General features: G+C 39.0%; 1 long non-coding RNA gene across 3 annotated transcripts in view; it reads right to left on the minus strand.

The window, feature by feature from the left end:
• The window catches only part of LOC149747776 (uncharacterized), a 234,720-nt gene that overhangs the window by 109,639 nt on the left and 99,293 nt on the right, over positions 1-25,788 (minus strand). Inside the window, exons 2-4 of one of the 3 annotated variants that reach the window (XR_016395468.1) lie at positions 18,588-25,416; positions 17,111-17,240; positions 16,665-16,734 (exon numbers count right to left, since the gene is read on the minus strand). This is a non-coding gene — a long non-coding RNA (uncharacterized LOC149747776). Of the gene's footprint in view, positions 1-16,664; positions 17,241-18,587; positions 25,417-25,788 lie in introns of all 3 variants that reach the window. The other 2 variants (XR_016395469.1, XR_016395467.1) reach the window with 2 other exon arrangements.

Raw genomic sequence — 25,788 nt, forward strand, 5'->3', positions numbered from 1 at the left:
AAAGCTGCAAGAACAGGTGTGATGGGCAAATTAGTGTTACCATGGCACCATGCTCCTCTGTGGCTCCTCGTTACAGAATTAGTTGTAAACATCATTCTTGGCTAAGGTCCTCATTTGTGTAACTCTCTTGTATTGTACCAAGTGTGAATCTATGTGATACCTCTTTGAGTAAATTTAATGTCTTGATGTCTGTCCTGACACTAGGATAAAGGAATAACCCCCTCACACCAACAGTTCATCATCTTGGCTGGTAGGCCCTCAATAAATACACGTGGAATGAATGACCAAATGAATCCCACTGCTCTGTTATCTCACCACATATATCAAAAGGCTGTTGAGAATCCACTCAAGGAACCCCACAGGCTATACCATAACCCATAACTGATCCCTGTGATTTTGATGCCTTAATAAATTTCTCATCACATATATCTATATCTATCTTTCCTTTGCAAAGTGTTTCCTTATCTTCCTCTCTAGCACATCTCTTTTTTGCATTCATATTTTGCTCATTTCCATGACACTCTGAAATGCTTTTATCTCCCAAGAACTGGCAGCTACTCTTCTCAGTTTATAGATGCCCTAATATGTGTTCTTTCTGCCTCTAGGTTATGGCTGAAAGTAAATCTTCTTTAAACAATTCTGCTGCACTAAAGCCCTTGCTGATCGTGAAACCTACCTCAGTAATTGTTTCTTTTGTATTGTGCCTACTGGTCAACTTTTACTTCATAGTCTTAAATGGCTTAAAGTGGAATGAATCTGGAGGTTAAACATTCTGGGAGCTGATATGTTGAGTGACTTAACTCATGTTTCAGCAAAACATTCCATCACAGAAGAAAACTTAGGACCACTTCTGTGTTTCCTGGTTTGCTTGTCACTCGTTAAATACTGGCGAGTGTCATTTCTCAAATGTGGTGCCTCTCTTTCAAAGCAAGCAGGCAAGTTTTCTCTGTGAATTAACAAGGTTGTGGCTTGGGTTTGCCTGAAACAGTTCCTATTTGCACTTACTGTCCCAGTTTAATTATTCAGAGCACTCCCAAAGTGGGCAATATGGCCACTGAATGATATAGTCACCTACTTATGACCTCAAGTTTTAGGTAGAATAAGAATACTACTCTTGCTCACTTTTTGCCCCTTTCTTCTCATTGCATCCTATCCCACCAAACTGTCCCATTTGAAACAACAGAAGAGCTAAGTAATTGCTACTTTCAAAGTAGCCCTATGCCTTGGCATCTTATCAGTGAAGCTGGGATATGGCACAAGGTAGAACAATTTGACTTACCAGTGGGAGGGGACAATGGCAACTCAAATCAGAGCCACATTCTTACAGATCTTCAGTCATCCCTTTCCTCAGTAGCCTCGTAAGGCTCCATTCAAATGTACTCTTATAACTAATGCACTAATCACTACTTACTAATTACAACTCATTCATTCATTCATTCACAAATATTTATTGAGCACTACCATGTGCCAAGCTCTGTTCTCGCCACTGGAGGTGCAGAAGTTAACACAAAATTTCTGCTCTCACATAAATTACATTTCAGTGAAGGGAGAGAGACAATAAACAAGAGATAAAGATAGTGATAACTGTTATGAAGAAAATGAAATAGACAGCTATGGCAGAAAGTGTATTGTTTAGGGTACAGCTGGATTTCAGTACCAAAGAGATCAGAAATACAGATGCTCAAAGAAAATAAAAGTATGTATATATTTTATGCTCCCAGAGGTGACCTGTCCAGCTCCATCTACAAGGGCTTCCAAGAACTAAGTTTCCTTTGATCTCCCTGTCCAGGCCCTAGGGTAGGTATCCGCATGAACATGGTTGGAGCACCTCCCCAGCACCATGTTTGCATTTCAGCCTGTGGGAAAGAAACAGAACATCCAGGGCAAGCAGCTTGTCATTAAGAAAGTTACCCAGGGCTTCCCTTCCCTGATGGCGCAGCGGTTGAGAGTCCGCCTGCTGATGCAGGGGACACGGTTTCGTGCCCCGGTCCGGGAAGATCCCACATGCCGTGGAGTGGCTGGGCGCGTGAGCCATGGCCACTGAGCCTGTGCATCCGGAGCCTGTGCTCCACAACGGGAGAGGCCACAACAGTGAGAGGCCCGTGTACCGCAAAAAAAAAAAAAAAGTTACCCACATGTGATATATTTTCATTCCTCTCACTTCCCATTAACCCAAACTTAGTCACATGGCCACAGTTAATTACAAGGCCAACCGGGAAATGCAGTATCTATTTACTGCCTATCTAAAACCCAGGGAGTTCCATTATTTTAATAATAAGGGAATAAAAGGCACAAGTTGTTGTCTCTTTCATAATTGTCCTTTTGTACCGTGGACTAGACAAGACTGGTGAGGGCTTTTTTAGATGGGAGTGTTTTAGATAAAGTAGTCAGGGAATGATGAGCCCCAAAAGACAACAGAAAGGCAGTCATGTAATAAACAGGGAGTTAAAAAAATCAGCAACCATGAGCTAAGATGACAACAGACATATGCATGTTTTAAACTAAAGTTTTAATTCACTTTTTAAAAAATTGTTATAATATGTGATTATTTAGGATGATGTCACTAATAAAGCACATCTCTCCCCCTCTTCTCAATCCTGTTTACATTCCATACCAGGTTGCTTTTAATACACCTGACACATAGTCACAGTGCAGAATTTATATAGATGATTGTATGGTAGAAACTAATTTCTGAAAGTTTGATATTTCCATCTGTTTTTCCAATCCTCTCCAATTTCCAAATAGCAATTACCATCTTCTCCACACCCTTTGCCATCCCTTCCATAACCTAAGCTGCTGGGCAGCTCCATGGAGAGGCTAAGAGATTATGGAATGGGGAAATCTTCCTCCAAAGTAAATTGAGAGGAACTTCTAAATTTTAGACTCACTCATTAATCAGACGGATTGAATACAAAGCAAGACGTGTTCTGACATTGATTAAGAGGAAAGAAAATGCTTGCTGGAAAGGCATCTCATCCTTGCCTGATTCTGGTCACTTGCCAAGCATTTGATAAATTCAGGTCTAATTAAAACTGTAAGCAACACCACCCAAGGCAGACCTATCATCCATCTGGCCGATTGTTCAGGCCCAGACAGAAGCATCCAAAGATTCTGGGTGAGGGGGTCCAACCTGATTCAGCCACAACTAGGTAGGAACATTGCCCTAACATCCCCAACTTCCCTCTACTGGAACGGGGGGCTGTGCGTCAGGATGTGCCGTCATCTTCCAAGTCTCTTGCTCCCTGTCAGTGAAATTGTCAGCCTCCAAGTCTATGAGCGTTCATTAGTTAAGAAACAGACCTAACTCCTGACAGTGACTGCAGGAACATGTACTTCAGGATAATGAGGCTAAGATATTGGGGATAATAATGACCATAAGTACCTTTTTCCCAGGTAACTTACATACTTGGCAAACACTAGGCTTATGAAGACATGACTTTTCTTCTCCTTTAGTGAAATTATATCTATTATTGTTTCTGAATAGTTAATGCTTGTTTCTGAAGAGTAAAGTTTTTTATTGGATTGCACCTGGGTCACATGCCTTTCCTTCTTCAAGTTCCCCAGATCATTGGTTTCATTAAATATTATCTTTTCTGTGAAGTTCCCCTCACAACAGCTCCCATGCCTTGATTGAACCAAAAATCATTTAGCCTGCACGCTGATCACAAGCTTTTCAGAGAAAACTTTCATTTAAATGCATGGTAAACATAGCATGAGTAGATGGTATATGAAAGCTGAAAAATCCTCATTGCTACCCAGAACTTCATCTTCCGACGGTCCTTCACCTCACCCACAGGTGGAGTGGGGAATGTTCTGGTTGCCGCCTCCATGTGGACATTTTTACAAACCTCAGAGCTGCTTAACTTCCCCTGACATATTCTTAGCTATGAGTTCAACTCCTGAATTTTTTTGAAATCTGTAACTTACACATCCCTAGCCTTTCAAATCCTTGAATATAAAGTGCACAAAGGAGAAGGATGCTGAATGAAACCCTGGTGCTTGGAAGTTTCAAGCAGCACTTTGCACTCACTAACAAGAAAACAGAAAAGTACCCACAATACCCTAGCCCCAGCAAAAAAGGCATATGAGTGTCCTTTGATCTAATAAGACCTTCCCGGCTGGAAGATGCTTTTGGAAAATAACTGAATTGCATTTTAATTCCAACCCTTCTCCATTTGAAAAATGGGGACTTTGAGGCCCCGGGGGATTCAGGACTTGCCCCAGGTCACTAGATCAGTGAAAGAAAAAGTAGTCATAAGACCAAGTATACAGGGCCCTTTTCTCGCCACCACAGAGCTGTTCATTGTAAATAGTATATTTCTGTCTTGGCATTCTTGAGTCTATAGATCCCCAGCGTAAGTTTTTGGCATAATGTAGTACGGTGTTGTGATCTTCCTCCCAACTGTAACCCTTTTCCAGTACTAAAAACCATATAAGGAATTTGAATCTCTATCATAGTCTGCAATTAGCTTTGACAAAAATTGATGTCTTGCCAACCAGTATACTACATCACACCCACTGACTCCAACAAGAAGATGATTCTATTAAATACCTAGACTTAATATCTCAGCTAAAAATCGCCATCTGTTCACACTTAATTACCATATTCCCCGAACATATTTATTTAACAATTTTAAAGAAAAACTCCGCTTGTAGAGAGGGCTGAGGATTTGAATTTTCAGCCTTTCTGCTGAAGAGCTGTCAGCTAAATTTAATATTATCTCAAAGCTGGCTCAAGTCCTACTGGAAATAGAAGCACACTTTTTCTTTTTCAGACGGTTCCAAAAACACATTCTTGCATTTATTTCTGAAGGAAAATTTTAAGAACAAATGGTGAAAAATAAATAAATAAACAGGATGCATTTCTTGCTCTTTCTTTCTTTCGCATTTCTTTCTTTTTATCTTTCTTTCTTAAATATACCTTTCTTGAAAAAAGGAATGAGACAGAAAAAAATTGAGCTACCAGGTGTACCTTTTCATTAATTGGCTTAACATGCCAGCCAAGAAGCCAGCTACCTACATTCACCTCCCGTCATTATGGCTGTATGCCTCTCAGAAGGACTCTTCTGGGTTCAGTCCCTGTATATAAGCAGTCCTTTATTCTGTGTCACTCCTGTAGAGATCTGATTCAAGGTCATTCAAAATCTCTTCTGAATGGTTTAAATAACCAGAGTCTCAATAGCTCTCAACTTGGCAGATGAGGCTCTAGCTTTAATTGTATTACGTACTAGGTACTTTTGCAAAGTTAAACAGACACTAAACTTAAAGAAATTTACAGCAGAAAAAGGAATGCCCTGCTCACTCAGAATAAACTTATAAAAACTGATAGTCACAACATTCATAACCAAGACTTTTTTGGTTTAACTGTTAGTCACCTCACAAGACAAAATATCCCTATCCAAAAAAGTATTCTATTTTGGGAGTTATTTTCTGGAATGAAGAAGAATGAGTTGGACTGCCTCTGGCCATCTGTGTATATTTTATCACTTTCATAGCCTTTGCTGATTGGAATGTATTGTGCTATATTGGCCTCTCTTGGGGAAAAACAGGCAATTAAGAAGCTTTCCAGAGACCCACCGTTGTATAGGAATGACTTGCAAGCAGTATTTACTCACTTGTTTAAGAAATAAATACTACTGCTTACTACATACCAATTTCTATACTAATATCTGGGAATGCAACCATGGGCCAGGTAGACAACTTTGCTGTCGTCATGGAGCTTACAGTCGAGAGACAGAGACCAAAAACACTAATTTAACTGATTGCACAAATAGAAGAAAAATTGTCTGTCAAAGAAGTCTGGCCTTTTTTTAAACAATTCTCAAAAAAATGATGAATACACTGTTTCAATGTTTAAATATTGACCTATGAAAATAAAGAAATTAACATTTATTTAATTGCTGCTGTAAGTCAAGGACTTTACATATATTGTTCATTTAATTTTGACAAAGATCTTTATAAGCAGATACAAAGGAAACGAGCTTAAAAGGTGGAAGTGTCCAGAACAAAAGCCAATAATCAGATCCACATTCATTGGATTCAAAATCTGTGCATTTACCCCCACACCTTCTCACTCCCTTAACGAAGTCTTCTTTGGCACCTTAGTGGGAAAGTTCACATTGCTTCAGACTTCTCTTTCATCAGTTAGAAGTAGACATACAAGTTTCTCTAGCTGATATCTTTACCTCTGATAAGAATAATTGTGTAAGAGTCAAAAAACAAAAAAAAGTCTCAACCTTATGTAAAATCTCCAAAGAAAAGAACCTCTCCCACTTCCAATGACAACACAATCTAAGGTTTCCTAATTCCACAAGCATACTAATACTCAATAAGCTTCCACTTGCTTAGCAAGTTCTCATTGCCAGATCAAGTTCCTGTGGTAATCTGGGATTGAGATCTTATAAGAATAAAGTTCAGAATTGAAAAGTTGAATAGTTTATATATTTCAACATCCATTATTCATAAAACAATGAACTAACAACAAAAAAATCTGGCTTCCTAAGCATGTTACAGTCTGATTGCATAAGGATTGTCCTGTTCACATCCTGCAGGATAAATACAGCAAAAATTCTACGTTACATTTTGTAAGGACAGTTTATTCTTTACCAATATTTGAGGAGATTAGCTGGAAACCGTGGCCAATCAGCAGCCCACATTCACCTACAGAATCATTTGAAAATATTTTAATTTAGAAAAAGGACACATTTTGTTTCCACATGTTCCACATAGCATCATAAGCCTACTCCAGAGCATGCCTCCCACTGAGTAAACTAAATACTCTTGAAAAAAATTTAAATAACTACCAGAAGACTCTGAAAATATATACATTTTTTAATTCTTAACAAAATATTGGCACATTGAGTCCAAAAATACATAAACAAATGTCAAAATACATCATGACCGTGTATGGTTTATCACAGGAAAGCAATGTTAGTTTAACATTTGAAAACCAATCAAACATAATTCATCATATTAATAGAATAAAGAAGAAAATCTATATGATCAATTCAATAGATGGAGAAAAAGCATTTGACAAAATTCAACACTCATTCATGATTTAAAAAAAAAAAAGAAAAAGAAAAACTCTCAGCAAGCTAGGAATATCAGAGAATTTTCCCAAACTGATAATGGAAATCCACGCACATCCTACAGCTAACATTATACTTAATGGGGAAAGACTGCATTGTTATCACCTGAAATTAGTAACAAAGCAAGAATACCCATTTTCATTGCTTCTATTCAACATTATACTGGGGAGGGGGAGGTCCTAAGCGATTCCAGTAATTTTTAAAAAGGTAGGCAGAGAAGGTAAAAGGAAAAAGAAATAAAAGAAATAAAGATCAGTAAGGAAGAAGTAAAATTATATTGCAGATGACAGAATTGTTCATGTAGAAACTCTCAGAGAATCTACAAAATAACTATTAGAACTAATGAATAAATTTAGCAAGATACATAACTTATTTTTAAATCATTGTATTCCAATACACAAGAAGCAAACAACTCAAAAATGAAATTTTTAAAATTTCCATTTACTGTAGTACCAAAAAGAAAATCTAGTCAAAGATGTCCACACTGAAAACTACAGAACATTGCTGAGAGAAAGTAAATAAAATCTAAATAAATGGGAAGACATACCATATTCATAGATTGAAAGACTTGACATCTTTGAAATAATAATTGTCCCCAAATTGATCTGAGGTAGTTTTAGTTCAATAGCAATCAAAATTCCAGGGGAATTCCCTGGTGGTTCAGCAGTTACTTTTCACCACTTTCACTGCCATAGGCCCAGGTTCAGTCCCTGGTCAGAGAACTAAGATCCCGCAAGCCACATGGCACGACCAAAAAAAAATAAAAATAAACTAAAAACAAAATGCAAAAGGAAACAGATGAAATAAAAAAAAATTTCTAGCAGACTTTTGTAGAAATTGACAAACTGACCTTAAAATGTATATAGAAAAGCAAAGGACCTAGACTAACCAAAACCAAAGAACTTTTTTAAAAGAAAAACAAGGTTGGAAGACTTACCCTACCTGATTTTAAAAATTTCTATAAAGCTACAGTAATCAAAATAGTTTGGGACTGATGAAAAGATACACATATATGGACAAGAACAGAGAATCCAGAAGTAAACCCACACATAAGGTCAACTGATTTTTTACAAAGATACCAAGGCAATTCTTTGAAGAAAGACAAGTCTGTTTTAACAAATGATGCTGTATACACTATACAGAAAAAGAAAAAAAAAAAAACATGGACCCTTACCTCATATCCTACATAAAAATTAACTCAAAATGAATCATAGACTCAAATTTGAAACACAAAACTCTAAAAATTTTCTACTAGAAGCATAGGAGAATTGCAATCTTGGAGTAGGCAAACGTGAGCCTGAATAGCTAGTTGATGGGGCTAGGAACCAATCATCAATCATACCTTGTTCAAAATCCTTGATTGCTGGGTGAGTTTTCATGGGGATTTTATAGTAGAAAGAGTATAACCAAGGCTCCACATTCTCTCTCTTTCTGCCCACCTCCCCTTCTTGTTTTTATAGTTGTATCAAAGTCCTTTTATGACATTTCTGGTCTAAAATACTGGATGTAGATGTTTGCCCAGGAAATCTGTTAACTCTTTCTTTTTATAGATGGATTAAACTTTTCTATACCTTGTCCTACAACAATGTTAGTGATCTCTTCCAATTTGGAATTCCCTCCATCTGGTATATAGTTGGAACTCCATAAATGTTAATATCTTTATCTTCCTAGTTCAGGATTTAGTCTATCAATATAGTGCTAAAGTACACACAACACAGAAATCACATGGGGCTATCGGGTTCAGAGATAGATTCTATAGTAGACTCATCAGGCTTGCACGGAAATACAAGTGTAGCAGATGCATCATTTTAATACTATAGCTGCTTCTGAGCCTAACTTGCTAGTAGCACTCTATTTTTATCATTCCAAAGTAGACTAGACTGTAAAGAGACAGGGGCCTAAATAAACGGCTGCCTATTTTTTTTTTTTTTTTTTTTTTTGCAGTACGCAGGCCTCTCACTGTTGTGGCCTCTCCCATTGCAGAGCACAGGCTCCGGACGCGCAGGCTCAGCGGCCATGGCTCACAGGCCCAGCCTCTCCGCAGCATGTGGGATCTTCCCGGACCTGGGCACGAACCTGTGTCCCCTGCATCGGCAGGCGGACTCTCAACCACTGCGCCACCAGGGAAGCCTGCTGCCTACTTTCATATGCCAGTCACTGTATTAGAAGCTTCCTTTATCATTTCTATAAATCCTCATAATAAACCACTTCTGTTTTATATATAAGATAACTGAGGCTTGACTTGTTTAAGGTTGTAGATGGAGTGTGGAATAATGAAGCCAGGAATCCAATCCACACAAGATTTTGGCTAGGCAACCTATGTTGTGTACATTATATCACTTCTCAATGTTTGTGGGCTTAGAAAGGGTCACTTTATAATCTATCTTTCAAATGGAGATACTTCTAAGAATGAATGTGGCAGAGGGAATTTTAATATTATTCCAGGATGATAGGCATAAACTAGAACTCTGCTAGGCAAACGGAAGTGAGTGCTCACGCTAATCTGAATTATCAACTGTTCAAGCAATATTTCAAAGCAAAGAGATATCAAGCAAGGAGGTGAAAAGGAAGTCTGTTGTATGCTGAATGCTAGCCAAATAGACTCTCTGCAAAGGAAGATGTGACCCTGATTTTAGGGAAAAGATGTGGGGACATGACCTAGTTCCTTGCTACTCACTGTGTGATCTGCAGACTAGCAGCACCTCAGCCCTATTGAATCAGAATCTGGCTTTTAACAGGATGTCCTGCTGCTTCACATACACATTAAAGTTTGAGAACTTGCTTACCGTCTGAGTAACTTGGTAAGCTTAAAAACAAAAATTCAAGAGCCCATCACCCCAAGATCCTGATTCAGTGGAATTTGGGGTGGACCCAGGAATCTACATTTTAAAAGAGTTCTCCATGAAAGCTTTGAGAACAGGCGGGTTTGGGGCTCACAAATCTAGAGCATCCAGTGTAAAGGGCACCCAAGTTTTCATCAGAAATCATACAAAGTTAAAACAAAAGCAGCTTGAGATACTCTGAGATTCACTAGATTTAGTTTTTTATCAAGAAATTAATCTATTTTCAGCCAAAAAAATCCTTTGAGAGCTAGATTCCATAATAGGAAAGCATGTTAGCTGAGGAATTTTCAGTGAAATGAAGCAAAGCCTAATATTCCCAAAGAAGGCCTTCCAGCTCCTGGAGCAAACCCACATAGCTGTAAGTGTACCCAGACACAGACACAAACATAAAATGAGACTAAGAAGATAACCAAATGTTGCTTCCCAATACATTCACAGCACTGTGGCCATAATTACTTGGTCTTTGTGAGAACATCTGTCCCCCCAGTCTCATCCCCAGGCCCAGAGTTGTGTGCACAGTCTGTTCCTGTGTCATTTCTCAGGGTACTGTCTCATAACAGAAGTGAAGCCTGAATGATTACAGACACTTTGCTGTGTTATACCTACACTTCCACCTACATTTCTTCTTGGCAATAAATTTATTAAGTGTCTAATGAGTCTTTAGTGAAGCAAAATTCAGGCATTAAGGTTCAGTGACTAGATTGAATCTAAAAACCCAGATCTTATTCTGTGATGAAAAGATATAGCATCAAATTCACAAACGATGTAGTCCAGAGTCAAGACAAAAAGTCAAGGTCATGAACAAGGTCATTTCACACTCAAACTCTGAAATAAGAACAGTCCAGAGAGGGACTTCCCTGGTGGTCCAGTGGTTAAGACTCTGTGCTTCCACTGCAGAGGGCACAGGTTCGATCCCTGGTTGGGGAACTAAGATCTCGCATGCCCCAAGGCGTGTCCCTCCCCACTACAAAATAGAACAGTAGAACAGTCCAGAGAAGTAAAATCAGACAGAAGGCAAGAAGAGAGCACTCATGACTTGGCCTTCTGAACCAGGTCCAGCAATAGGTTCCTACAGATCCTTTTTTTTTTTTTTTAACATCTTTATTGGAGTATAATTGCTTTCCAATGGTGTGTTAGTTTCTGCTTTATAACAAAGTGAATCAGCTATACATATACATATATCCCCATGTCTCCTCCCTCTTGCGTCTCCCTCCACCCACCCTATCCCACCCCTCTAGGTGGTCACAAATCACCAAGCTGATCTCCCTCCTACAGCTCCTTTTGAAGAAAAACTGGAAATTGTAAATGTCTCCAGTGTAGAGATTCCATTCTTTATATTCTCTGCCCTTTGACATAACATATCATTACTTCTACTGCTTACTTTTTCAACACTTTTTAGTGAAAGAAAAGGACAATAAACATCCGAGTAATCATGGTCTAGATTCCACAATTATTAACTTTTTACCCTATTTGTCCTATTATTTAAATTTCTGTTAAAATTTCCAAGTGAGTTGCAGACATCACGACACTTCACTACTAAATATGTTAGCTCATTTCTCTTGAGAATTAGCTTTCATACATAACCACAATATTACTAAAACACTGAAGAAAACTGGCAAAAATAATTCCCTAATATCACGTCCTTATTGAATTTTGCCCAATTGTCCCCAAAATGTCTCTGCTCCAACATTTTATTTTGACATTTGTCAAAGAGCAAAGTTGAAAGAATTTTACAATGTACCCATATACCCACCACCCAGATGGTGCCATTAATTTTTTACTATACTTGTTTTGCTACATCTTTACATTTATCCATCAATCCATGTTATTTTTTGACATATTTCAAGGTAAAGTGCATCAGCAGTTTACCCCTAAATATTCTGTATGCAAATTATTAGGTGGAGCCTAATACTTGTTTATAATTTTTTCTTTTGATGGAAAATTTACATACAATGAAATGCACAAATATTAAATTATATTTGCTGAGTTTCAACAAATACATACGTCTACGTAACCCACATCCATACCAAGAAATAGAACATTACCAGGAGTTTCTTTCATGATCCTTCCTAGTCACTCCCCTCCCCCACACTCCACTCTCGAAGGCAAGCACTGTTCTGATGTTTTTCACCATAGATTCTTTTTACCCATTCTAGAACTTCATATAAATAGAATTATACAGTTTGTACTCTTTGGTGTTAGCTTCTGCCACTCAGAATGATGCTTTTGAGAATCATCCATGTTGTTGCATGAATCAGTCATTCATTTCTTTTATTGCTGAGAAATATTCCACCTGGATTGCTTCTAGGCTTTGGCTATTACAGATATAACTTCTATGAAAATTCTTGTACAAATGCTTTTCGTGAACGTGTGTTTTCATTTCTCTTGCATAAATACCTAGAAGAGGAATTGCTGGGCCTACAGTAGGTATATGTTTAGTTTTATAAGAAACTTCCAGACTTTTTTTCCAGAGTGAATATACCATTTTACACTCCCACCAACAGTGTATAAGATTTCCAATTGCTGTGTTTTCCTTTTTTCATTTCTGCTGTTATCTTTTTAAATTCCATCCTTCTACTTATTCTGGATTTACTTCATTTTTCTTTTTCTATACCTTTTAAAGTAGAGCCTTAATTACTGATTTTGACCTTTCTATTCTAATATAACAATTTCAAACTACGAATTTCCTCATAAGCATTGCTTTAGCTGCTTTCTTCACATTTTGATAGGTTGTACTTCTGTTTGTTTTTAGTTTAAAATATTTTCTAATTTCTTTTGTGATTTATTTCACTCATAAATTATCTGGAAGTGTTTTAATTTCCAAAATGTTGGGGACCTCCTAGATATCTTATTATTATTGATTTATAATTTAATGACATTATGATCAGAGAACATAGTCTGCATAATTTCAGTCTTTTTTGAATTATTGAGGTTTATTTTATGGCTCAAAATATGGTCAGTGTATCTTGATGAGCGTACCATGTACACTTGAATGTTTTTTCTTCAGTATTGGAGTATAATGTCTTATAAAAATCAATTAGGTCAAGATGGTTGATAGTCCTGTTTAGATTCCCTATATTTGCTGATATTTTTTGGCCTTATTTTCCTATTAATTGCTGAGAGATGAGTCTTTAGTCTCCAACTATGACTTTAGAATCATGTTTCCCCTTTCTTCTGTCAATTTTTATCTCATATATTTTGAAGCTCCAAAATGCATTTTACAACTTTTCTTTTCCAAAATGGATATAATCAAGTATCCTTACCAAAGTGTTTAACCAGGGCTTCCCTGGTGGCGCAGTGGTTGGGAGTCCGCCTGCCAATGCAGGGACACGGGTTCGTGCCCCGGTCCCGGAGGATCCCACATGCCGCAGAGCGGCTGGGCCCGTGAGCCATGGCCACTGAGCCTGCGCATCCGGAGCCTGTGCTCCGCAACGGGAGAGGCCACAACAGTGAGAGGCCCGCGTACCGCAAAAAAAAAAAAAAAAAAAAAAAAAATGTTTAACCAGAATCTTATCAAGTCTTTAGGCCCATTTAATTTCCTGAAGAGGAAAAAGTTAAATAATATTATGAGGAAATAATCAGGCACATCCAGAATAAGGGACAGTCTACACAAGATAACTGGCAAGTTCTCTTCAAAATGTTAACGCTAATGTCATAAAAAGGGAGAGATTAGGAGTACTGTCCTAATAAGACTTAGGAGATATATCAAGTACATGCAATGCTTTCTTTTAAACAGCTGATCATTTTTGCATAAACAACCAAGACTTGAGAGACACAGTGTTACAAATGTTCCAGTTTGACTATCAGAGAGGAAATGTAGCCAGGTTACATAGTAGTGAGTGCACAAAGATGACAAGGCTGATTGAAGGCAAGAAGATCAACCCAATCCCAGGAAGAATCCTTCAGCAGTTTTCCTGCTAAATCTACAGCATCAGGGTGTAGTGGAACTTTGTGTGATGGTGATAGAGGTAAAGAAAAGGAATTCTCACTGTACCCATTCATGCCATAATTCTGTTTCTGTCGGAAACCACCAACCACCATATAGGAAAGCAAAGTTGTTCACATAAGGTGCTCCCAACTTGGTCTTTGTCGTATATACCATGCTGTGCCGCTCAGATCACCACTTCAAGAATGAAGGATTGGGTTCCCCACTGCTGAGAAGATTGTCAGATGACAGCTCTCTGCAAAGAGCCCTCCCTGGGAATTGCCTCAACAGAAAAGAGTCATGTCACCCAAAGTCACTGCCCCTTCATAGGTCAGGCTGTATTCAGTGCCTGGTCATCCTAGACAAAGTGTCTGCTCCCTCACTCCAACTTGGTACAACTCTAAAGAACCACGCCAGCCTCAGAGCTTCCCATGGGGTTGGTTGAGCCCTATTAGTTGGAACCACAGCCAATCCCTCCCTAGTACCCCTCCTGTGTGTTGATCTCCTTCTCAGAGTCGGTCTCCTGGAGAATCCAACCTGCAGTAAGGTTACACGGCCAGTTACCATTAAGGAGCTCACAACACTTTCATTGATATTTCTATAGAAACAGAATTTACTCAGAATTTTCAGAAGGAGAAGTCAAGGCACAAAATTTCCGTGATTTTCTTGAGATTATCAGAGGTGCCAATACTGTGTGAAGCCAGTGTGCCACGGCATGTTCAAAAGCCACAAAAGAATGCTGCCAAGTTTTCTTCTCTGTATAAAATTTATTTTTGCTACAATAGAGTAAAACTCACCATTCTAGCTATGTGTGCCAGATGGAATGTTAAGATTCGTGGGTTTGCAGAGTGGGGTACAGAGGAGGGAGTAACAAGTTTAGAACAAGTGTTAAGAAGCAGAGTATTCAAAGAAAGATAGTGTGTTTATTGGAAATGTGATATACTCTCCTCATGAGTATACACAAGAATATAGGCAGGACAGTAAATCTACTGAAACAGCAACATCACGCGGAAGGGTGACAGTGACTATTGCAATAACTGTGGGATAACTTTAGAGATGCTAGGAAAAATGGTTATACAGTAGGAGTAGTTACAGGGGTGTTTCTGCTGTCCAGTTTAATATTTGGAGATTTGCCATCAAAATCTCCAGCTTTCAAACATCAGCACTGAATCCAAAAATGTTGAGACCCCTGAGCTGGGGATTAGAACCCAGGAAATAAGCATGCCTCTCCCCCCACCCGCACTGGTCCCACGAGTTCTGTCTGCACCCAGAAGTTAAAATAGAAAAATAGATATAGTTTTTATTATCCCAAATTGAGAAGCTTGTGCTGTTTCCTAATAAAATTAAGCATATTGGCATTCAAAGCCTGTTACATAAGGACTGTTAATCAGAAGAGAATGTAAAGGATAGAGGAGGTATTTACTTAAGAAGCATAACCAGCATTTTGATGTCCCTGGATCTGTTCAGCATAAAGATGTGGCCCCATAGAGTGAATACAAACATGGCACTTCATTTTGACAATGTCTAAACTGCCTTTCTATTTTCTTTTCTCTTAAAGTTTGTTGGCACATTTCCTCCAGCGGAGCCTATCAGCTCAGCACACAAAGCCTTCTTTGTACTCCTGAAACAGAGGTATTGATAAGCCCAAAGAAATCAGATGAGACAGGTTTCTGGTTCTTTCTGGCATCAGCGAGGTCCAGTTTTCAAAAGGTCTGTGGCTAAGGCTCCAGAGTCACACGTGAACTACTGTATTCTATGACTTATTGGCAAATCTGCAACTGTTTCACACAAACTAAAGCCAAAAGTCTGCTCTCCACCATCAAGACTGGTTGCGGTAATGACCGTAAATTCATCACGTAACCACACAACTCTTTATTTCATACAAGCTAGTGAAAAGTCACAGAATTCACTTATGGGTCTTGCTATTTAAAACAAAAGAAATATTTTAACTATGAAGCCAAAAGTTGAGGAGAGTTTTAAATCTCGGCAACTTCTTATCTGCAATACCTCCTGATTATTCTTCTCCCAACAGGCTGGTCATTTTCGTTAATGTAGCTGGCAGCTCCGACTTCGCCTGCAGGGGAATGTAACACAGAGCTGCCAGCCAGAACTTGAAATTCTCTGGTTTTTGTCACTTGCAGTTAGCATCGCAGCCTTTTCTAAATTTAGGATAGTGAATCATACGAAACAGTGACCTGACTGCAAAGCTTCATCAAGTTTGTGCAGGGGTGCTATCGACAACACGTTGTATTGTAAAGGTCAACAAGGTGAACATTACAGAGCCTCCTACTGGTTCAACACTAACAAAAGAAAATGACATTGTGAACTAGGCTTGCTTCACTGGACAGAATACAGATGTGCTCCCTTGCATTTTTTAGCTTCCTTTTCTAATGCTTCCAGTATAGTTTATGGATTCGTAGCATATGCATATGTCAGCTTGTGGCTCTAAAGGATTAATTTCACTTTATCCAATATGTTGCTAAAACTCTCAGGGAATTCGTGGTCTAGTGTGATGGGCTGACATAGCACAAATTTAACTCAGATTCTGTTTTTCATACTGTCACAATTTATGTGCAGCATTGTTTGTGGGAATTCAGATAAGGTTATTTAATGAAAGAAAAATGACAAGTAAGACATTCTTTAGCCATCCCTGATTTTAGCCAATTCCTCACCCTTTACATCCAACAGATTATCAAGATCTAAAGACCCGAGTTCAGTCCAGAAGCCGGCATCTCCCCTCTCCCCGTTGCTGGTACCTGAGTTCAGATCTCTCTAGTTTTCCTCAGGGCCCTCACAGTGACCTCTTACCTGGTCTCCCTTTTGCCAGTCTCTGCTCTGAAACCAGGATTCATTCTGATCTGATCATGTCACTCCCTTCCTAGAATAGAAAAAAAAAAATGTGGCTTTATGGGAGTGCAAAGAAGTTCTGGCTTCATAACCTCATTTGAATGAATGAATTCATCAAAGTCTGCAACCTTATCCTCATATCCATAAGCTCAGAAACTTGTGCAGTATCTCAGCGATGGACCCACATTAACTAATCCTGCAAGATTCATGTAAGAACCAAAATTGTCAGCATATTAATTTTCATTGAAATGTAGCTGCTAGGCAAGCCCTAATCTTCATCTTGGCCTGAGCTGCATGGGCCTCCCCCAGAAGCAGAGTTACATGAAAAGCCATATTATAATAAGGTTATTATAATACGGAGTCCCTGGAGGCCCCTCGGGAGAGTGAGTTGTTTGGCCATTTGGGACCTTAAGAGCATGACGGTTCTGGCTGTGACCACGTCACCGCAAGTACGTGCACCGCACACAGGGAGCTCTCTCCCATGACTCCGCTTTCCTGGGCTTCTATCTTCCACAATCCAGGCTAAGCAGCCATTTCCTGTCAGCACAAACAGAGGATTAAGTTTCCACATTTTGCATAGAATTCATGCACTTCCCGGAGATTGCTTCTGCCTTGGAATTCTAGGAGAGATTCTGGAAATCTTCAATAATAAACTCACGGATGGGCCCAACTGATTAGTGCTTCACTCTCTCAATAACCAAACACATTCCATCTATGTCTTCTCAGCTTTATTTCCAGCTTCTTTGGGGTCTCTTCCTGTCACCCTTTAAAATCTGGCCCCAAACTGCCTCATCTCCAGCTACTCCCACATATCTGTTCTCTCCAGACACACCAAACTCTTCACTCTTCTCCTTTCATGCTGGAGCAGTAGGTTCCTTAGACTGCAAGCCCCAGAAACTGTTTCTGGTTAAATTAAGGGGCAAAGGGATTTACTAGGGTATATGGGGTAGCTTAGAGCATCAAGAAAAACCAGTTTGCAGAAAGGATAGAGACCGGAGTAGAGCTGAGGACCTAGATGGCGAGAACAGCTCTCTTCAGGGAGACCCCATGAGAAAGAATCAGCTCCAGCCACTTCCTATCCTGCCCAAGTCTCAGAGGCCCACATCCCACACTTCAGCTTGGGGAGGTCAGGGCACCTTTACTGGCAGACCTCCAAGACAGTTTAGAAAGAGATGAATAATTCTCAAAGGAAAGGCAGGTCCCAGAACTAAATACCACAGTGAGCGATGTGGGGAGCAAGGTTAATTGAGAGTGGATAAACTGGCAGACCGAAGTGTGGAGCTGGACCTAAAGGCTCAGAGAGCATAAATGCAGAGGCAATTTGAAAGTTAAAGGAGGAAATGTCCAGGGAGGCAACACACTGTATAGAAAGAAAAAGGGAGAAATGGGGAGAGAGGGAAAGGAAGGAGCATTTTAGTCTATGTAAATGGTTCATGGACATCTTACATGTGATAAGAAAAGTGTAAGAATGCATAATGTGTATACACTTAATAATTAAAAACTTGGAGATTGAGTGAATTTAAAAGAATAGACATTTACACAAATTCAAGGAATTAATTTTTGCAGCTGTATTTAAAGTCCCAGCTCTTCAAAAAGACCTTCACAATACAAAATTCTGGCCTGGATACTCCTCCCACTCTAGCTCTCCATGCTTCGATACTGCTCATTTTTTATTCCTTCAAACGCCAGCTCCCTCCCATCTCAGAGCCTATGCGTATGCGGTTCCCTCTTCTAAGGTCTTCTTCTTCTGCTGTGTTAGCCAGTGTTCTCCAGAGAACAGAATCAATAGGAGATATACCTCTATCTGTTTATCTACCTACCTATCTATCTACCTACCTATCTATCTATCTATCTGGATAGATTTATTTTAAGGAATTGGCTTACTTGATTATGGGGGCTGGGAAGCCCAAAATTCTAGGGCAGCCAGCAGGCTGGAAACTCCAGCAAGAGCTGGTGTTGCAGTCTTTGTCCAAAGGCTGGAAACTCGGGCAGAATTTCTATGTTGCAGTCTGAAGGCAGAATTTCAATCCGTTTCTCTTTGGGAGACCTCAGTCTTTGTTTTTAAGACCTTCAATTGATTGGATGAGGCCCATCCATGTTATGGAAGGTAATCTGCTTGAATCAAAGTCTACTAATTTAAAAGTTAACCACATCTAGGGCTTCCCTGGTGGTGCAGTAGTTGAGTGTCCGCCTGCCGATGCAGGGGACACGGGTTCGTGCCCCGGTCCGGGGAGATCCCACATGCCGTGGAGCGGCTGGGCCCATGAGCCATGGCCGCTGAGCCTGAGAGTCCGGAGCCTGTGCTCGGCAACGGGAGAGCTCACAACAGTAAGAGGCCCGCGTACCGCAAAAAAAAAAAAAAAAAAAAAGTTAACCACATCTAAAAATAACCTTCATGGTATCATGTAGACTGGCGTTTGACCAAATACCTGGGCACCATTAGCCTAGCCAAGCTGACACATAAATGTTAACTATCACATTTCCTCTTCCTGTCCCCCTATGCACCCACACCTCCACCAGCCTTGATTAACACCACCTCCTTCACGTCTCAGCTCAAGGCTCAGTTCCCCGAGGAAGACTTCCTCAACCCTGTCTTACATGGACACTCTTAGAGCACTCTGGACCTTTCCTTCTTAGCACCTCCCACAGCCAGGGGTTAATATGTGTGTGCTTGGTGGGGGTGGGGGGGTAGGTATAAAACTGTGTAACTGTTTACTACTATCTGTCTGTCCACTGAAATGTAAGCCCCATGAGGTTAGACTGTTTTTCTTATCACCCTTCCCCTAGCACCAGGCCCAGTGACTCCACTTCATAGTCACTCCATACATTTTTATTGAATGAATTAATGAAGGTATTCAGAAAAATGGTACTGAGTTTGTGATCACAGCACATTTGTTGACTTTCAAAGGTTAAAACAGCCATAGACATCAGCAGAAACCTTTGCTTGCTCCCTAACTTTATTCCAACTTCCTACAAGGAGCATCACATAAAATGTTTTTCTAGACGTTTAATACAAGGTGCCTCATGGGACTGTACCCAGCCTGACAAGTAAATCCGGTCTAGTTTTCTCTTTCTTTTTATTCCTAATCCCAAGAACAGTGGCGATAAGAAGGGCCATTTGGGGTACAAAGAGCCTTCTTCCTGTAGTGAGCAGACCTCACTGGGGTCAGCAGGCAGAGACGCTGTGATGAATTGAAGTGCTCAAGAAAGCATCTTCAAACATACGGAATGAAGACTGATATTACCCTGGGAATCATCTAAATACGTACAGTTTTTCACGCATGATGGATTTGTTAAGCATAGTTGGAATATTCTCCATTCTTAAATAGCTATGAATAATTGCAGTATTTGTAAATTACTATACATTAGCACGCTATGCAGGCACACTACAGTCAAATTAATTCATTAACCCTTTTCAGAACACTGATCTTATAGGTTGAGACCCAGGAAAACTAAATTAATATATCCATAAATGTAAATCAAAAAACTTAATAAGATGCCTTCCTAAACAAAATACCACCAGTTTTCTTTTTGTCACGATGATTTAGTTTGATAAGACAAAAGACACGATGAAAAGGAAATGAACAAGCAAATATGTACATATCATATAGTTGGAAAACATTTTATCCCTTTTGGTATCTTCCACATACCCTGAAGCCCATCTTTAACTTTCTCAAAACAAGCTTTTACCGCCTTTCTATTTTCCCCTCTTGTTCTTTCCCAACTTTTCCTCCAGATTTTTAGATAATGAGAAGGCAAAATAATAAGCCTAGACACTATATTGTTTTTATACTCTATTTGAAAGAGTACCTCTGAAAACTTATTTTGGACAATGCCTTCAATAATAAAATTCTGAATATGCCCTATAGCTGTCATTTGAAAACAAAGATATTGTAAAGCAATTATACTCCAATTAAGATGCTAAAAAAAAAAAAGATACACCAGACACAGATGAGGCAATGAACAAAACATATGTACAGATATGGATGGTGGAGTCCTTTTTCAACATGACATGAGATGCCTAAGAAATAAAAGTCTATCTTTGTCCTTACAATCCAACTGGGATGGGCTAGAGCAGGGGTGGGGGACACCATTGATCACAATGGGTGTGTTAGAAATCCAAAGCAATGTATGAGAATACTCTTCACATGCCCACAGATTGATTTCTAAACTCAAGAATGTCTAGGTCAGTGGAACTGGACATGACAAACTTCTCAGGGAGTTGAGGGGAGGGGTGATGCACTAAGTCTAAGAGAATTTTTGGAGCTAGAGATGAGAGTGCAGAGTTGGAAGGAAGGAAGGAGAACATCAGACTAAGTATGAGATCACGAGTAAGGACAACGGGCATAAGACTGGTCCTTACACACCTGGTTGCAGAGGAAAAGAAATGGTACTTAGGAAGGTCAGAGAGGTATGGATCAAAAATTCAGATGTGGAGGGTCTTGACTGCCAAGGGCTAAGAGGAGGTCTAATGAGCAAGAGCAAATCAGCCCAGGGAATAATATAAACTGCTGTTGGGGAAGTCAACAGTGGAATCAATAAAAGATTCTTTACTGCGTCTCTTATTAGTTTTTGACTCAGAAAAAAAAAAAAAAAAGCAACTTTAGAAGTAGCCCCTGATTCAGGACCACAGTAAACCAGTAAAAATATGTGGGTTTTACCAGCACTGGTGGAGTTCAGACCACAGCCTGGGGAAGTGGGATGTGTTCTGGTTAAACAGATATTTACCAGTAAATTATTTGTGTTTATTTTCAGGGGCAATTACATAGTTTATGCATGCTTTCAAGGGATTTAGATCATCCTCATTTGATACATGATGGTGATGAACTGTATCTAAAGATTTACCCAAGTGATTTCTAAATGCAGACATGTCAAGTGAACAGCCATTTGAAAGAAACTCACCCTGGAGTTTGCATGGCACCATGGGTTTGAACACTCCTTCAAGAGCCTTCAGAACAATAAACCATGATGGTCTAATGCAAACCAGAAATTCACAAGCTCAGGCTTTCTGCAGTTTACTGACACTCCAGTCTCAGCTGGAAAACTAGCACTTCAAAAGCCAGGGTGGATAGCTCTAGCTGAAAAAGACTCAGTTCTGAACAGCAGAAGAAAAGGGGATGGGGGCAGCAAAATGACCTTGCAAAGACAATTAAAGGAATTGGACAAGGCAGCATGAATAAAGAACAATTGATATTTAAGTTCCTCTTGCCCAGATGTGAACATCAGATTTCTGTCATTAAATTTTGGATTAGAAAGATGAGTGATCAGCAAAGCACAGCCAGAGCTAAAATTTGATTTTACTTTTCTAGGTTTCACTCCCAAAGAGGTTGAAATATCTGAAAAGACAGGCATTATTTTTTTTCATAGAATCATCGACCTAGACAGATCACTTGATTTGTCAGGAGAAAAATCAAATTTTACTTCCCAAAAGGATGGTTGATACTGTTTCAATCATTAGTATGCTGGTAAGAACTATACTTCAGGTACTTTGAGTGTGTTTCCATGCAGAATATATGCATATTTAACTACAATGGCTGGCACTGAATGTTCACTACATGAGATGCACATGCTTTCCCCATATATTCTAATCCTCCCAACTACCCAGTGAGGCTGGTACTCCTCTTATCTATATTTTACAAAAGAGACACTGAAGCAACTTTGTCAAGGGTAACCTCTGAATAGGACAAGCTGGGATTTGAACCCAGACAGTCTAATTCTCTTCTTAACCACTGTCATAGGTGTGTTTGAGAATGTTTCAAAATAGCTTCTCTACAATGCTAATGAAAGTATTATTTCAGGAACAGGAAGGAATTACCTACACCAACTGGCAAGTAGTGTGTCAAAAAAATATCTAACTACTTGTGCACCATTAATTCAGGGTAGTTACTCTAAAGAGTTCAAGTAAGTAGAAAGTGTCAAGAAGACTCAATATGACCAAGGATTAAAATTTTTTGTCTGATGAAATCATTGCCCGTATAGCCCAAAGTTTAGTTTTTAAATTATCCAATGATGCTTTAGGGCTGGCCTCATGTAGACCACTTAAGGAAAGGTGAGCACAACTTGGTCACAGCGATGGTTGATTAACCTCTCCACCTTCACTCCGATCTCCTCTAAAGTCCTTTGGTTTAATCAGACAAAAAGCTTTTAACCGAAGGTAAGGCCAGTGGTTACTCTTTTTTTAATGACAAATATTCATCAATGTCAAAACCTGGGAAAAACAATTAGATATTTATTAGTTAGGATCCTGTTTATATTTTTTTTTACCAATTATTTAAAGGGGCTCTATCTTTTAAATGCACTAACATATATGAATTTTTAAGCTTGCTAGTAGATTCCTTCTCATAGTAGGTACCTAAACTCAGGTAACACCTTCAAGTATCAGCTCAAATAATCAAGTTACTGATTTTTCCTAAATCAGGAAATAGGAAAATTTTTCCTATTTTCACAACAAAACAATTAACAGTTCTAATGTGAAATTATCTGAGTTTACTAATTGCCCCTCTGCTTTTTGAAAATAGTTTCTGTTACAATGCAAAATGAAAGCCTGGGAGCAATCAACATTTTAAAAAGGAGAGAGGGTCCATATTAACTTGAATGTATCAGCTAATATTTCAGTAGTGCAATAGACAGGCATTCTGGCCAACCAACAGAAATCTCTCTTGCCTACAAAACTGCATCCAGTAAGAGAGAATTAGGCCCAGAATGGGAAAAAATTTCTTCCTTAGGAAATAAATTCTTAGTATTCTCCATGTGGGGAAAGAAGCCCATTTCTATGTTTAGAACTCAGTGAAAAAGCTGACAAGTGCAAAGCTTGTCAAATATATCAAAATGCCAAAATCCATCATTTTAGACACACAAAACTACACACATCTCTTTGAGCTTCTTGGCTTCACACTGCCCAGCAGTATCCAATTGATCTTGGTCCAGAAAATTAACAATGATGTAAATGTAAATAATCCTATAAATCAGAAGTAAATGGAATTATGTTTTCTCCCTACAGCCAGGACTCATCCATTTTTCCAAGGTTCTATGACAACCTTAGAACAGAACTGTGATTCATATTTAGATTTCCCCTCTCTAGCTAAATTTAAAATAATTATGTGTACCCTGCCTTAAGCAAAGCTAATGTATTGACAATTATTTACAAGAATAATTTACTTTCAGAATGATAGTTTATGGTACAAGATAAGTGTCTCTAGCATACTTTCATAAACTTGTACATAGTTTATAACAAGTTTGCTTGATCTGAGCACGTATCTCCTCCTACTCTTAGAAAATTAGAAATTCTAAAGTATAACCAAGACTGTTTTGAAATTACTCAACAGCAGAGTGGTAAGAATGCAAGCTGAGGGTCTCATTGGCCCAGGGGATATCCTGACTGGGATGGAGTTTCAGTGTCCACACAGAAACATAAGGCATTTTTTTTTTGATCCCATCATAGGCCAGAGGTTAGAACAGAGTCTCCTGCAAAACAAGGACTCCAGAAGGGCAGGCTCTAAACTTGCACTACCTATGCAATAAAGAAATAGCAAACTGAGAAATTAATTTTTTAAAACAAGTCCTGGACCATTAAAACATTGGGACTCCCAGTATAAACAAATATAAAATACCTTGTAGAGAAATGTCCACAACATGGACACAGGAAGCCTACGTAAAAACACCCCACTGAAGACAAGCTCACAATGAAAAACACAACCAAACACTTGGAAATTATTTGCACTGGGGGAAAAATCAACAGACGTGACCAACAGGTCAATTAGGAATCCTAGAACTAGACAACAGAAGAGAGAACAATCTGAAAGAGACATAAAATAACAGCATTAAAAAAATTATAAGTGGAAATAAAATTAGAAAGAAGCAACTAAAAGGCAAAAATATGCATTTGGAAATTTAAAAACATGCATCTGAATCATTCATAATCAACAAAGACACCATGCTGGAAATTTTTAATACTTGGAACTGAATAACAATGAAACATAACATAAAATCTGTGAGAAGTAGCTAAAGTATGCTTTAAAAGGAAGTATATATACTTTTAAATGCATATGTCAGGAAAGAGAAAAAGACAGAATAGTTATAAACCCAGCAACTCAAGAAGCGAAAAGAACAGAGTAAGCCTGAAGGAAATAACAAACATAAAAGCCGAACTTAGGGACTTCCCTGGTGGCGCAGTGGTTAAGAATCTGCCTGCCAATGCAGGGGGCACGGGTTCGAGCCCTAGTCCGGGAGGATCCCACATGCCGTGGAGCAGTTGAGCCCGTGCGCCACAACTGCTGAGCCTGCGCTCTAGAGCCCGCGAGCCACAAGTAGAGAAAGCCTGCACACAGCAACAAAGACCCAACACAGCCAAATATAAATAAAATAAATAAATTTTTAAAAAGCCAAACTTAATAGAAAACAAAGAAATATTAGTATTGATAAGTAAAACAAAAACTGATTTGGGGGGAAGAATACACACACACAAAGGAAATATAAATCTCCAGAAGACTGATCAAGGAAAAAAGGAAAAGATATTAGCAATAAATATTAGGGGGGCTTCCCTGGTGGCGCAGTGGTTGAGCGTCCGCCTGCCGATGCAGGGGACACGAGTTCGTGCCCCGGTCCGGGAAGATCCCACATGCTGCGGAGTCGCTGGGCCCGTGAGCCATGGCCGCTGAGCCTGTGCGTCCGGAGCCTGTGCTCCGCAACGGGAGAGGCCACAACAGTGAGAGACCTGCGTACCGCAATAAATAAATAAATAAATAAATATTAGGAACAAAGAAGTGATATAACTATAGATAGAATGGAGATGTTTTAAAGTGTAAAACTTTATGCCAATAAATGTAAACTTGAATGAAAATTCTAGAAAAATATAAATTACCAATATTGACTAATGAAAAGATGGAAAACCAGCATAACCCTATATAAAATTTAAAAGTGATCAGTAAATATCCAACTACAAAAAAAAATGCCTCCAAAGTTTTACAAGCAACTTTTACCAAATCTTCAAATAGCATAATTCATATTTCATACAAATGATTCAGAGTTTGGAAAAACAGATAAAAGTTCACTATTCATTTTATGAAACTGGTATAACCTTAATACT

This window comes from Delphinapterus leucas, chromosome 13, assembly GCF_059928025.1.
Source record: "Delphinapterus leucas isolate spDelLeu-1000000601 "Yukka" chromosome 13, BTC_Dleu_Yukka2, whole genome shotgun sequence".
In the NCBI taxonomy this organism is placed as follows: Eukaryota; Metazoa; Chordata; class Mammalia; order Artiodactyla; family Monodontidae; genus Delphinapterus; species Delphinapterus leucas.